This window comes from Macaca thibetana, chromosome 12 (genome assembly GCF_024542745.1).
Source record: "Macaca thibetana thibetana isolate TM-01 chromosome 12, ASM2454274v1, whole genome shotgun sequence".
NCBI lineage: Eukaryota > Metazoa > Chordata > Mammalia > Primates > Cercopithecidae > Macaca > Macaca thibetana.
In genome coordinates this window covers 76,799,168-76,815,251 of record NC_065589.1, presented here as the reverse complement: position 1 = coordinate 76,815,251, position 16,084 = coordinate 76,799,168, and the positions used below count along the sequence as shown (strand labels likewise).

Here is a 16,084-nt window from a genome sequence, read left to right as displayed (position 1 = left end):
TGCTTTGTTAAAACCTTATAAATAATTTAAATACTATTATTACAGTCAGCTAAAGCCTACACTCAAATTACATTTTCTTTTCTTTAAATTCCCAAGTATATCTCACCTGCTACCCTACCTTCACCCCCAGTAAAGTCCCAAAGCCCCTGGGCTAGGTAGGGCATTATTGTTTTAGAATGTCACCAAGTTGGCCTAGAAGAGTACCTGATTTGTTGGGACAACTGTTGTTGTTTTCTAGGTAGAATGTTGGGTGAAGGAAACATACTGATGTCCAAAGGGTCTTGACTGGCAGATTGGAGGTAGGGACACCCAAGGTCAGCATTATGACATGGAGGATATGAGTAACCATCATGATGATTTAAGATATCTGAACAGGGTTGCCAGAAAAAATACATGCCACACAGTTAAATTTGAATTTCAGATAACTGATTTTTTAAAGCATAAGCATACCTCATTCAATTTTTTAAATATTTATTATGCTTTAAGTTCTGGGATACATGTGCAGAACTTGCAGGTTTGTTACATAGGTTTACACGTGCCATCATGGTTTGCTGCACCCATCAACCCGTCATCTACATTAGGTATTTCTCCCATCCCTCCCCTAGTCCCCACCTCCCGATAGGCCCCGGTGTGTGATATTCCCCTCCCTGTGTCCATGTGTTCTCATTGTCTATATTTGGGGCCCACTGCTAGTAAACGTTATTCATTGTTTATCTGAAAGTCAAATATAACTGGACAGTTTGTATGTTTATTTTCCAAATGTAGTAGCCCTAAATATGAAGAAAGTCTTCTCTGCTAAAAAAATTATTTTCCTGTTTCCTGAAATTCAATTTATTAGCATTTTCAGTTCAGTTAACAAGTGCTCCCTTTTAAAAGACAAGTATCTCTGGGAGTATATGAGTCGTTTATGCATCAATGAGACTACTTACTTCTCAATGTAAAATGCATTTCTCATTGTTAAAGTGGGTTAATCAGTCAGACAGAGGGCTTAAGAGTGCTTTTTTTGGTTGATTAGGTAGAGGGTGGGGTTGGCTGGAACCTGTTAATTTCAGTGGAAGAATACATGTGGATGAATTACTTATAGTGGGGATTTTCTGATGGAATGAATTATCAACGTGCCAAGAAAAGACTATATAAAAAGATGGAATGGGCGTACAGAGTGTAAGGTGGTAGTGCCAGAAAAAACTCACTCTTTTTAGGATTTTTCTTGAACAATGAAATACTCATGAGAGGAACCAGTGATGGGTTTTATTTTTCAAACATGGATAATGGTAAATGTTAAAACCAGTGGCAAGCAGATTTTCATGTTTCTTTCATTATTAAAAGTATTGATGTAAGATTATCCTCAAATATATGAGTAGTACATCTTTCCACATTAATGACTCCTCCTTTGTTGAATTTATCACTTCACTTTAGCTCAGTAGGTCCTATACAAACCAAAGAAATTTCCTTCCTTCCTTCCTTCCTTCCTTCCTTCCTTCCTTCCTTCCTTCCTTCCTTCCTTCCTTCCTTCCTTCCTTCCTTCCTCCTTTCCTCCCTTCCTTCTTTCCTTCTTTCTTTCTTTCTTTTTTTTTTTTTTTTTGATATAGGGTATTACCCTGTCAGCCAGGCTGGAGTACAGTGGCAAGATCATGGCTCACTGTAGCCTCAAACCTCTGGCCCCAAGTGATCCTCACACCTCAGGCTCCTAAGTAGCTGGGATGCATACCAGCATGCCCAGTTGATTTTTAAATTTTTGTACAGGCAGTGTCTCTCTATGTTGCCCAGGCTGGTCTTGAACTCCTGGCCTCAGTGATACTCTTGCCTCTGCCTCCCAAGTTGCTGGGATGACAGGCATGAGCCATTGTGTCCAGCAAGAAAGAGAAAATAATTTAAACTTCTAAAGATGAAACTGTTACACCTGGACGGCCATAACAACAATGAGAAGAGTGCTCTGAAGCATTTGTGAAAGTCAGAAACCTATAAACTTTTGGGAAACAAAATAAGTATATTTTCCCCTTAATCTTACAAGTGACGCAATACACTTCTAGCAAAAGTGAAAGGGCAAATAGGAATTTGGCAACATTGAGCTCTCTTTAAGCAGAAGCCAGGTCATAGGTTCTTCACTAGTCACCACGGTCTACAGCCTTTATTGTCTTTACCAGTCACTAGGCATGAGACATTTTCTTATAAAATGTAACTACTATACATTTGCCACAAACTTCAAACTCCCTTTTCACCTCCCATAGTACCCAGAAGAGTATAGGTACTTAATAGGTCCTCAAAAATTTTCAGTTAATGAATAATTGCTAATTAAAACTCATACTAGAAGCAAACTCTTAAAACATATTCTAAGTACCAAAGTCTAATATTTTATATCTATTGGTTTATTCATATTGTTGTTTGTTACTCCTAATCAAATAGTGCAAAGTTTAAGTTTCATTTTCCTAAGATTTGTGTTTTAAAATAACACGATTTACCCAAGTAATTTCAAACCACAATTACATTCTCTTTAAATTACTAGTATTTTATTGCATCACAATCTGCATGAAACAGATGTCAAGATATAATGAACTAACCTGCACTGTATTTTTCTTTTTGTCTCCTGTGGAACAATGATTTTATAGGGAAGAGAACTACACAGCTGACTGACTAATGGGGAAAGTTACACAATGCATAGCTTTGCAGCAACATACTAATGTGGTAGGGAGATGCCGCAGAGAGGCTAGAAATAAAATCATTTCTTTCCGGAGCAGCCCTGCTTGCTGTTGGCTGAGACAAAAAAGAGATTTCCTTTTTTTCCTTTCTTTCTTTTGAAAACTCACATAACTAACGTTAATTCTGTTAAGCACTGGATACACAGAAAGGTGTTTACCTTAGAAAATCATTTAGCAATTTTTAGAAACTAGAGATATAATAATTTTCAATCTTTTTAACTATCTAATGACCAAAGCAGAGGGTCCTCACAAGAGGGATTTAGATGTTACTGAATTGAATAAAGAAAATATGGATACATTTATTGTATGCCTTATTCAGTTTGAGGTTCATTTTCAGTTTAGAAATAGGGCTATAAAAACATCGGGGGTTAAATAGCATGGGTAGAGGACATGAACCAAACTGCAGAGAAGAGGCTGACTGCCTGCTACATTTGCAGGCATTACTCAGCACTTTTCTTAAACTGATGCATCTTGCTGGCTGCATAGGCAAGGCAAGACCCTTTTCCCTACAGCTCAGGAAGGCAGAGAAGTCAACTTCAGCCTTGAAAAAGTCAAATACTTTAGTGCCATAATGAAATCAACTAAATGTCTTGTGCTTGATGTTTCATTCTATGCAACCTATTGAAGAAACCAAAATGTTTGCCACAGTGGGCTCAGTAATTTTTTTTTGAATGAATGAATAACTGACTGAATTCATCATCAATGCCTTATCCTAGGTCATCTGCTCAGTGCACGAGCTATAGGAAGAGCAAATACCACTGTCCTTCCCACCCATCTCATTCTAACACGAGTGTTATCATCAAACTAAGGAAACTAAAACATGTAGCCATAAAACAAATGTTTAGAGCTTCATTCAGATATTTTTTTCTTTAAAATCCAAGAATGTAATATTAAATTTTAATTAAATAAAGGCGTCTTTGTGGATAACTTAAATAATATGGCATATTGCTTTCTGTTTATCTAGTAGACACTAAACTGAAAATACAGACCATTGCATTCATAAAAATCATCTGGAGATCTTTTTGAAAACACATAGTCCAAGGTCCCACCCCAAGATTTTGTTTCAGAGGTGGACCTAGGATCTGTATTTAAACTGCTTGTCCAGGTGATTAGGATGTAGCACTCAGAGTTAATGAATGGGCAAATTTTGAGAAACACCGTTACAGAGAATGGTCTAGGAAAAGCATCCATTACAAATATGAAAAGCAAGCCTTTGGTAACTAAGGGATTGAGTCGATTCATGCAGGTATTGGTTTGTTGATTAAACATGTATCTTTGATTCAATTAATTTAAATGTTAGAACGGGTCATATCTTTTGGTTTTATTTTTAATTGTTTTGTACAGGTGAGATCTCACTATGTTGCCTAGGCTAGTCTTGAACTCCTGGCCTCAAGTGATACTTCTGCCTCAGCTTCCGGAGTCACTGGGATCAAAGGCATGAGCCACCATGCTCAGGTAGGAACGGATCATTTCTGACATGAAGATTTATTTTCTCAACCAGGTAAGTTTTGTGATAAGATCATTAGACTTAGAATAAGAATAGTCAGGTTCAAAATTTGGTTGTAGTCCTTAACGAAACTGTGATATTAAAATAGTGCCTTGGTCTTCCTTAGCTTCAATTCTATAATTTATAAAATGTGAAAAAATTTTATAGTAACACGATAGGTGCCAATTCAGCCCTCCTTTTTTGAAATTGTCCTCCATGTAACCCATGGAGGAAAGTATAAACTATGTTTATACCATGTGACTATTTCACCCCTTTCCCATGGCCACGGCTTGGTAGGTTTTATGAGGACACCGATCACAGGGGGACTCATCTATAGACTTAACTGAAACAATAGAATTTGCTTTCTGGGTGTTTAAATGAGGTAAGAGTGAGTGAGTTAGAATGTTATGAGAAGATGCACTACATGATCCAGAGTTGAGGATGAGGAAGCTATGTGTGGCTATAAGCAAGCAGAGCATATCGTCCAAAACAGAAACAACAACAACAACAACAACAACAAAAACAGAAATAACAGTAGTCATGCAAGCATTCAGAAAGAATGTAGGCTGTTTTGATATGTTTCTGGACTTCTCATTCCAGTTGAAACTCTTTTTGCCTTACTTGGGTTTTGGCCTATGGGATTTTCAATTGAATGCTTATAACAAATAAACCATTTTACTTATACCTGCTTAAATGTGCCCTTATGTTTTGAATACAAGTGTTCTAACGAAAGCACAATGTAAAAACACTGAACACAACATGTTCTTAAACTTTTGTTTTAACTGACTACCTTATAGAGAGAAAAATGGAGGTTCAGCAAAGTTAAATATCACAGGTAATAAAGTGATAACCATTGTCAGGAGGAAGTTTGAGATTTAAATCGGGTCTAATCTTTCACAGTTCAATGCTCTTGTTTTAAAACCAGAAATTCAGGCAGCAAGACTGATATTTCATTAGAAACACTCATGACCCCAACATGTTTTCACATTGAGAAATTGAGTCATCCCACTTTTTCATGAAAATAGGGTAAAAGAATCCTTATCGGTCAAATCTTTCACACACAAAAAAATGATCTTTAACATTATTTCAAGCACTTAGACAAATACCAAGTTGGGATACCAGAGCTCTATGTTATGAAGGATGGATAAACATCTGATAAGAAAAAAAGAAAGCCATTATTATTACACCTTAAATATTAAATGAGAAAAAAAGGAATGAGCCTTGAAGAATGACTGATTTTGAGAATTGCATACTGATAGACGTGTTGGAATGGACTACTGGCAAACAGAATCACTGAGCCACTTAATGAGTTGAGTGATTGAAAGTGTCCTTTTAAATGATCAATTTAGACTCCAGAGAATACCTGCCAGACAGAACAAGTTTTAGTGTAGTTGATAGTAAGTTGTGCCCAGAATATTAAATTGAGTCAAATTTATTTTCCACATAAAGTCACAGTTTTATATGTCATTATATAATCTCTTGGCAGAAATAAGGAATAACATTCCGAATGTTGCACTCCAAAATTCAAAGAATCTTAGTATAAAAATATCTAGCATTTTAGATGTTTCGAAGTACGGCCAAATGCAGAAAATAAGTTGGATATGATAAAAATACCAAAAAGTTCTATTCAGTTGGCATCTCACTAGCAATTTCATCTTCTAATAATTTAGTTGCTGAGCATGGAGTAGAATACAATTTAACAACAACAAAAGATCATTAAATGCCAATCAACCAGACAACCAAACACTAAAGGACCTATTAAACTGCAACGATGCTCAGTTATACACTTGAGGGTATAGGGCTATCAGAGATGGGCAGTGTGCTCCTTTCCTGTGTAGTCTATGGGATCTATCTACATAATCCTCCATGTGCTCCTACCCTTCCCCTTCAGCTGTTAAAATCACAAAGCCAAATTCAGGATCAAACAAAAATTGCTGTTATACTTCTGAATTTGGCAACATCTATTTCACCACTCCTTTTAGCTCATTTGGTCTTTATTATTCTGCTTTATATTGTATTTGATGTTGTAAGCCAGATCAAATAATTTTTGGAAATAGAAAATAAACAAATAAGCTCCCCATTGCTACAGTTTATACCCATTTTTAATGATTTATCTTTCCACAGGGATACAAATTCAATTATGTACCCTCCTTTTGAAAAACCCCCATACAATTGAAGGCAGTTATTATGTCTCTGTTTAGTTTTCTCTTTTCCAAGCTGAAAAATTTTCAATATTTTAACCTCATAATATAGGTATGATATAATTATTTGTATTCCTCTTTTGCTCCCTTCTAATTTCTGCCCAACTTCACTAATCTCCTTAGGGTAGAAACTGTAATAGAATAATGATGATAAGAACAGTAAAAAGATGATGTCTGATTTTTGTGTACATTTCCCTTAGTATGAATTACTGTATGAAGTTTTTTAGTAATATAATACCTTATTTAGCCTGTGACATTTTACAAGCCAGTTTGATATTTTAAAAAAGGGGGACTGAAACAATAAAATTGATCTTTAAATATAAAAATATGCCATAATTATCCTATTCTTCCTGCTATCAATCAGAAACAACAAATATTTATCGATTGCCTGTTAAATAAAAGAACCTTATTGGTTCTACCAAATTTGTGACTAATTAGCTTCTCTGCCATCCTGTTATTTGTATAGTTTGTTCTTGGTTCAAAATATACTACAAGCTAACCAAACTGGACACTAGAGTCTCACTTGCCTTGATGGGCCAATTCCTAAAGGTTTCAAAATTATTCTGATTCCTATTTATACATTCCTCAGAGCTATTAATATCAGTTTCACTTAACATTTATATTTAATTTTAATATCCAGCATGAAAGCTATCAAATGGTAACAGTCTTTAGATTAATTTAGATATGTTATAATTAATATATTTCTCCAGGATGTCATAAAATCATCATTACCTATCTTGATCCACTTGAACCCTCCCCTAAAAGCAATATGATACAGATGAATAATTGCAGACAATTAGGTCCAGTTTTATTCTAAAGTTTTCAAGAATCCATAATGTCCCACTCCAGTTTTGGATTCATGTTAAATACATGTCTTACAAACATTCACACTATGTTCTTTTAAAATTATACAAATGTAAGTATTTAATAAAATGCAAATTCTCTCAAAGAGTTATTGACTCCACAGAAGACTTTTGAGAGTCAATGTCTATTGTTACTATCAACTGACACTGAAAGTTCAATTTCTTTCATTCATGTGGTAGTCCATAATTCTGATATGAAAATTGGAAATCAGGGATGAAAGATCACGTTTTTCTTTTTTTTTTCTTGAGACAGTATCTCACTCTGTTGCCTGGGCTGGAGTGCAGTGGTGTGAATTCAGCTCACTGCAACCTCCATCTCCCCAGTTCAAGCAATTATCTGCCTCAGGCACCCACTACCACACCCACATAATTTTTGTATTTTTAGTAGAGATGGGGTTTCACCATGTTGGCCAGGCTGGTCTTGAACTCCTGACCTCGTGATCCACCCACCTCAGCCTCCCAAAGTGCTGGGATTACAGGCGTGAGCCACCGCGCCTGGCCTGAAAGATCACATTTTTTATAAGAACATATACATATACAGATATGCAAATACCTTCTTAAAACACAGATAAGTGGTATCCATTATTTTTTTCTTGATCAACATGACATTTTGCTTTAACTCAAAAGAAAATTACATTGATGTGACAATTTCTTTTCACAAGGTCATAGTGATTTTATTCTATGCTATTCTAGAGGACTATTAATTTTAATATATGTGTGACTTTTTGTTTTTGTTTTGTTTTTATCAAAATTTGAAGATACTGAGTTAAGAGGAAAGTCCTGAAGTTCTTTAATCACTTTTCTCAAATATAGACCTCCAAATTTGCCCTTTCATAGAGTTTACCACTAGATTTAACAAAATACTCAAAGCATTCACCATTAGTCAGGCTCTGTTGCCCAGGCTGGAGTGCAGTGGCATGATCTCTGCTCACTGCAACCTAAGCCTCCCCGGTTCAAGCAATTCTCCTGCCTCAGTCTCCCGAGTAGCTGGGACTACAGGTGCATGCCACCACGCCTGGCTAACTTTTTGTATTTTAGTAGAGACAGGGTTTCACCTTGTTGCCTAGGCTGCTCTTGAACTCTTGAGCTTAGGCAATCTGCCTGCCTTGGCCTTCCAATGTTTTCTTTTACAATAATTTACATATGTACAGTAATTACACTTCGTTTCTATTTTTGAAACTTTTTTCACCTTCCTTCCTAGAAGGGGAAACCTATTAATAGTTCTAGAAATCTCAATGCCTACCTCATCCTTTAGTCTTTATTAATTTGTTTTTCTAAATGCCAGGGTTTGAAAATCAGATAAAAACCATCTCTAGAGATCTGATATATGTTTAAAAATGTTTATATGTGAGATTATCTGGACTTCACTTTGAAATAAGAGATACAAAATTATATTTGGTATGTTCAAAGGTACTTGTATTCAATTTAAAAAAAAAATAGGGTCTTGCCCTGTCACCCAGGCTGGAGTGCAGTGGCACGATCATAGCTCTCTGCAGCCTTGAACTCCTGGGCTCAAGTGATCCCTTCCTCAGCCTCCTCAGTAGCTTGGAGTACAGATGTGTATCACCTGACCAGCTAATTTTAAAAAATATTTGGTAGAGACAGGGTCTCACTTTGCTGCCTAGGTGGATCTTGAACTACTAGCTTCAAGCAATCCTTCCACCTTGGTCTCCCCAAGTTCTGGGATTACAGGCATGAGCTACCACACCTAGTCTCTATTTGAAGTTGTGTTCTAGAGGCCTATAGAATTAGGAAACTTGTATCTAGGTAAATAGAGGTCATTGTAGAAATATTTGTGTGCAATCTGCTTTGTTTGGATGAAGTTTTCTTCTCTTGCATTTGTAACAATTCACAAGAAATATCTATCTAAATATCTATCTATCAAAACCTGACAGAGACACAATGAAAAAAGAAAACTTTAAGCTAACATCTCTGATGAACATAGACACAAAAATCCTCAAGAAAATACTAGCAAATTGAATCCAGAAGCACATCCAAAAAGCTAATCCACCATGATCAAGTAGGCTTTATTCCTAGGATGCAAGGTTGGTTCACCATATGCAAATCAATAAATGTGATTCATCGCATACACAGAACTAAAAACAAAAAACCAAATGATCATCTTAACAGATGCATAAAAGGCTTTCAATAAAATTCAACATCTCTTCATGTTAAAAACCCTCAACAAATTAGGTCAAAGTATAAGAGCCATCTATAACCAACTCACAGCCAACATCGTACTGAGGAGGCAGAAGATGAAAGTATTCTCTGTGGGAACTGAAACAAAATAAGGGTGCTCACTCTCACCGCTCCTACTCAACATAATGCTGGAAGTCCTAGCCAGAGCAATCAGGCAAGAGAAAGAAATAAAAGGCATCCAAATACGAAGAGAGGCAATCAAACTATCTCTCTTTGAAAATGATATGATTTTATACCTAGAAAACAAAACCCCACAGTCTCTTCCCAAAGGCTCCTAGATCAAACAAACAACTTCAGGAAAGTTTCAGGATGAAAAATTAATGTACAAAAATCAGTAGCATTTCTATACACCAATAACATCCAAGCTGAGAGCCAAATCAATAATGCAATCTCATTGACAATAGCCACAAAAAGTATAAAATACCTAGGAATACAGCTAACCAGGGAGATGAAAGATCTCTATAACAAGAATTATGAAACACTGATGAAAGAAATCAGAGGCCGGGCGGGGTGGCTCACGCCTGTAATCCCAGCACTTTGGGAGGCCGAGGCGGGCGGATCACGAGGTCGGGAGATTGAGACCATCCTGGCTAACACGGTGAAACCCCGTCTCTACTAAAAAAAAAAAATACAAAAAATTAGCCGTGTGTGGTGGCGGACGCCTGTAGTCCCAGCTACTCGGGAGGCTGAGGCAGGAGAATGGCGTGAACTCGGGAGGCGGAGCTTGCAGTGAGCCCAGATCGCGCCACTGCACTTCAGCCTGGGCGGCAGAGCCAGACTCCGTCTCAAAAAAAAAAAAAAAAAGAAAAAAAAGAAAGAAATCAGAGATGACACAAACAAATAGAAAAACATTCCATGTTCATGGATAGGAAGAATTAATATTGTTAAAATAACTATACCACCCAAAGCAATTTACAGATTCAATGCTATTTCTATCAAACTACCAATGTCATTTTTCACAGAATTAGAAAAACTATTTGAACATTCATATAAAACCCAAAAAGAGCCTGACTAGCCAAAGCAATCCTAAGCAAAAAAAAACAATGTCAGAGGCATCACACCACCCAGCTATAATACAAGTCTACAGTATCCAAAACAGCATAGTACTGGTACAAAAACAGACACATAGACCAATGAAACAGAAGAGAGAACTCAGAAATAAAGTCACACACATACAACGTTCTGATCTTGAACACAATTGATAATAGCAAGCAAGGCAGAAGAGACTCCCTGTTAAACAAATTGTGCTGGGATAACTGGCTAACCATATGCAGAAGATTGAAACTGGACCCCTTCCTTTCACGATATACAAAAATCAGTTCAAGATGGATTAAAGACTTAAATGTAAGAGCTAAATCTCTAAACCCTAGAAGAAAACTAAGAAATACCTCGACTAAGGCCTTGGCAAAGATTTCATGACAAAGTCTCCAAAAGCAATTGCAACAAAACCAAAAATAGACAAGCGGGACCTAATTAAAATAAAGAGCATCTGCACAACAAAAACAACCCTATCAATAGAGTAAACAGACAACCAGCAGAATGGGAGAAAATATTTGCAAACCATGCATATGATGAAGGTCTAATATCCAGTATCTATAAGGAACTAATACAAATCAACAAGTGAAAAACAATTCCATTTAAAAATGGGCAAAGAATTAAAAAGACAGTTCTCAAAAGAAGACATACACATGACCAATAAGCATATGAAAAAGTGCTCAACATCACGAATCATTAGAGAAATGCAAATCAAAACCACAATGAGAATACCATCTCACACTAGTCAGAATGACTATTTATTATTAAAAAGTCATGGACTGGGCACGGTGGCTCACGCCTGTAATCCCAGCACTTTGGGAGGTCGAGGCGGGTGGATCATGAGGTCAGGAGATCGAGACCATCCTGTTTGACATGGTGAAAGCTCATCTCTGCTAAAAATACAAAAAAGTTAGCCAGGCGTGATGGCAGGTGCCTGTAGTCCCAGCTACTCGGGAGACTGAGGCAGGAGAATGGCGTGAACCCAGGAGGCGGAGCTTGCAGTGAGCCAAGATCGTGCCACTGCACTCCAGCCTGGGTGACAGAGCAAGACTCCATCAAAAAAAAAAAAAAAAAAAGTCAGAAAATAACAGATGTTGGCAAGGTTGTGGGGAAAATGGACCCTTATACACTGCTGGTGGGAATGGAAATTATTTCAGCCACTGTGGAAAGCAGTTTGAAGATTTCTCGAAATAACTGAAAACAGAACTACCATTTGACCCAGCAATCCCAATACTAGGTATCTATCCAAAGGACTATAAATCATTCTACCAAAAAGACACATGCATGCATATATTCATTGCAGCACTATTCACAATAGCAACGGCATGCAATCAACCTAGATGTCCATTCATGGTTGACTGGATAAAGAAAATGTGGTACATATACACTGCGGAACATTACACAGCCATAAGTAAGAACAAAAGTATGTCCTTTGAAGAAACATGGGTGCTTCAGAGAAAATACCATTCAACAAAGTTTCAGTAATATTCTATGCTATTTTGTGGATAATGCACAACTTTTGTACCTTAAGGCATGGTTCAATTCTGTTTAAGAATAAATCACTTTTGAGCTGCCTACTAGATTTCAAGCCTGACTTTGGATTTGGGATATATATATATGAGTTTCTGTTATAGAGGAGCAGGCAGTCTATTAGGCCAGACACAGTTGAATATCAATAGATTATAATATTGAGGAAGTAGGCTGGGCGCGGTGGTTCATGCCTATAATCCCAGAACTTTGGGAGACCAAGGCAGGCAGATCACCTGAGGTCAGGAGCTCAAGACCAGCCTGGCCAACATGGCAAAACCCGGTCTCTACTAAAAATACAAAAATTAGCCGGGCATGGTGGCAGGCACCTGTAGTCCCAGCTACTCGGGAGGGTGAGGCAGGAGAATCACTTGAACCTGGGAGGTGGAGGTTGCAGTGAGCTGAGTTCGTACTGCTGCACTCCAGCCTGGGTGACAAAGCAAGACTCTGTCTCAAATATATAAATAAATAAATAAATAAATAAATAAATAAATAAATAAATAAATATTGAGGAAGTATAACAATAAGTTATCTTTGAGACACGGAAGAAGCACAGAAGAGGATATAATCAATTCTTTTGGGATACAATGAGGGGGAAAAATGTTAAGACAAGCTTCCTAAGTAAGTGAGAGCTGAAGTGGGTTTTGTAAACTAAAAGGAAATTCACCAGGTAGATAAAGGTAAAGGACTGAGGACCTATGAGGCATATAAAATTAATATGATATTTTAGTCACTTAGAAAAAAATACCATAAAGAGCACTAATAGTGTTTAAAGCCTCTACTCAGTGCCAAGAATTGCATTATGTATCAGTGAACATAACTTTAGACTTTACAATACAATGTGAAAATATATATTATTATCACTATTTTACAGATGAAGAAACAAAAGTCAGAAAAAATGTAGCTAATTAAAGTGATACTGTGTATAGCTAGAGCTGGGATATAAATATCGATTAGCCTGACTCTAGCCCTAGTTTCTTCCTATTATATCAATTTCCTGGAAATATATCTCTGCTCATGGGATAGTGCCTGACACTATGCTTATTAATATCTTTTGAATAAAAGAACCAGTGGGTGATTTGAAATAAAACTAAATTTAGTTGATTTTATTGGTGGTATGTAGAGATAATAGGAAAATAATTGAAAAGAGACATAAACAGATTTGCCAATACTTTCTAAGAAAAATTATGGAACTAGACTTTAGCCAAAATGAATGCTTTCATTGTTAGAATTCAACTTTAATCTTTGCAGAATACAAACAAACAAAACCCCATTTTCTGGAGGAAGTAACGGGGAAGAGAGAGTAAGAAAGAGATAATGATGAACATTGTCTAATGTTACAGCATAATCTAGGAAGGTAAGAACAGAACAGAATCCATTGAATTACCAACATAGCTGTCCCTAATCATCTCTGTGAACCTACAGTGCTACAATATAATAATGATTGTGGTAGTTTAAAAAGTAAATGGGGCTGGGCATGGTGGCTCACATCTGTAATCCCATAACTTTGGAAGGCTGAGGCAGGTGTATTGCTTGAGCTCACAAGCTCAAGACCAGCCTGGGCAACATGGCAAGACCCCGTCCTTACAACAAATAACAAAAATTAACCAGTCATGGTGGTGCGGGAGTGTAGTTCCAGCTACTTGGAAGACTGAGGTGGGAGGATTGCTTCAGCCTGGGAAGCGGAGGGTACAGTGAGCCGAGGTGGCACCACTGTACTCCAGCCTGGGTGACAGAGCCAGACTGTCTCAAAAAAATTAAAAGAGTAAATTAAGGTGCATTTTATATATGAGACTATGAGACCGTCAAATGATATTTCTCAGCCAACAGCCTTTACAGAAATTTGTCGTTGAGTCAATTCAGCTACTTTGTGTTGCCAGTATGCTGTTGTAAGAAAGCACAGGAATGCTTGTAGAGAAGAAAATAGTTGGTATCATGGTCTTGAAAAAAGTTATTTCCTCAAGGAATAAAAATAACACAAGAAATGAAATAATTTCTCAACTTACTTCTGATATGTTTCAAATAACCTCAGTGAAGTCCTAGGGGAAATAGCTTATATCATATGTCTTACTCCTTATGATTTTTGCTATAGAGAAAAAAGTGCGAAGTTTTCTTAATTTAATGTTTTATACATATTTGCTTGGTGTACCTGGACCTTACCTGGTGGATACTCTTTAGAAAGTGATGAACTTTTAAAATGTTTCAGATTTTAAAGAGTTTAAAAAGAATCATTCATAAAATTTTAAAAACAACTTCATCCAGGATTTCCCTTTTGCCAGAGCTGTAAGTTTAAAATGAGAGACTGAATTCGGTTATTAACAGGGTTACCACCAGGCCTGAATGTAAATCAAACCTTTGCCAATAGAAGTGAAACAGAAAGAATCAACCAACAATTTTGTGAATTACAGACCTCATACATATTAAAACTCCTACATATGCAGTTATGCTTCAATGAAACCCTTCACATTAAAATAATCATCACATATTTGACCATATGAAAATAGTTTACATCTACCACATTTGGTTTATCTTGGCCAAAAACAATGAATCCTTAGAAAATCTACTATACGAATAACTCAATAATAATCAAAGCATTTGAATTAGAAATAGGATCAACCACACTTTTTTGAATGAATGCCTGTTTATTTCTCAGTGGAAATGCTAGACCATATCCAATATTCACTAGTGAAAAGGCTATCTTCCATGAAGCCAAGTGAGAAGATGACATAAGTTAAACTTGTCCAATTCCTTTTCAGGGATAGCATCAAGAAATTAAGTCTTTACCCCTATAAACTGAAGCATTTGAAAATCAGTAATATTAACTGAGCAAAATAACTTGTGGCAACAGGAATCAGTGTGGGACACAATCAAAATACAGAAACCACATGCTAATTTAAACAGAGAAAGTTTAATATATGAAGAATTATTAAGTACTGATAGGAGAGTAACTATAAAGATGTAAGAGAATCTAAAGGGTATCCTGGAGCTAAGGTAGAGGACTTGAAGAAGAATGAACTGGAAGGATTTCCCATCCCAAGGCTGGGGTCCAAACGTCATTGGGAAAAGTGTGGTTGAAGCCCTCTTACTCTACAGCAGAATAGTTTGCTGGGGTGTCCTGGCCAGAGCTCTGGTCTATAGTTGGGTCACAGTTGGGCAAGCAGAAACAACCGTTTAGGGCACAGGTGAGCTAAGGTTGGTGGGCGGGCCTTCAGAAGGAGTGAGGCACTGAAGTGAGGATGTGTCTATGTTGGCAGTGTGCAGTGTCTGTGTTGGGAGAACTGTGGCAAAGTGGTCACTAGGCCCTTATATAAAGGCTGTGAAGTCATCAACAGACTGCCCCATCTGGGCATGTGGCTGAGGAAAAACACCACCAGATGTCATCACACAAGCACGTTGCTAATGGTCCATTGCTAATGGTCCACATTGCTAATGATCCAAGTAAAATCAAAACGTAGCATTAAGAACCAGGAAGAGAAGCCCCTTCCTCCTGCAGCGACCCTTCACTGCCCTCTACTGACAAAGAGTAAGGTCATGCTCACGGTCAAAGACAAACGCTTTAAGTGCCCAATACACTATTGCTGGTTAGCTACCAAACAGAGCTAAGAGGCAATACATTGGTAACTGTCATGTCTTGTACATGAATATTATTATTCATTTTTTTAAATCACAGATCATACTTTTTAACGGCTACATCATACTTTTTAATGGTTACATATATTTTATTTATATTCATCAGAAACTTACTGCTTATTCTTTGCCCTTAACTACTTTTTTTTTTTTTTTTTTTTTTTTTTTTTTTTTGAGACAGAGTCTCACTCTGTTGCCCAGGCTGGAGTGCAGTGGCGCGATCTCGGCTCACTACAAGCTCTGCCTCCCGGGTTCACACCATTCTCCTGCCTCAGCCTCCCGAGTAGCTGGGACTACAGGTGCCCGCCGCCACACCTGGCTAATTTTTTGTATTTTTAGTAGAGACGGGGTTTCACTGTGTGAGCTGGGATGGTCTCGATTTCCTGACCTCATGATCCGCCCGCCTCGGCCTCCCAACTTAACTACTTTTAAAGACCAATATGGAACCAA

At 37.2% G+C, this 16,084-nt stretch overlaps 1 protein-coding gene across 6 annotated transcripts in view; it reads right to left on the bottom strand.

Annotated features, from left to right (window-relative positions):
- SCN1A (sodium voltage-gated channel alpha subunit 1) overlaps nt 1-16,084 on the bottom strand; it is a 160,797-nt gene that overhangs the window by 101,999 nt on the left and 42,714 nt on the right. The gene's annotated exons all lie outside the window — the stretch shown is intronic.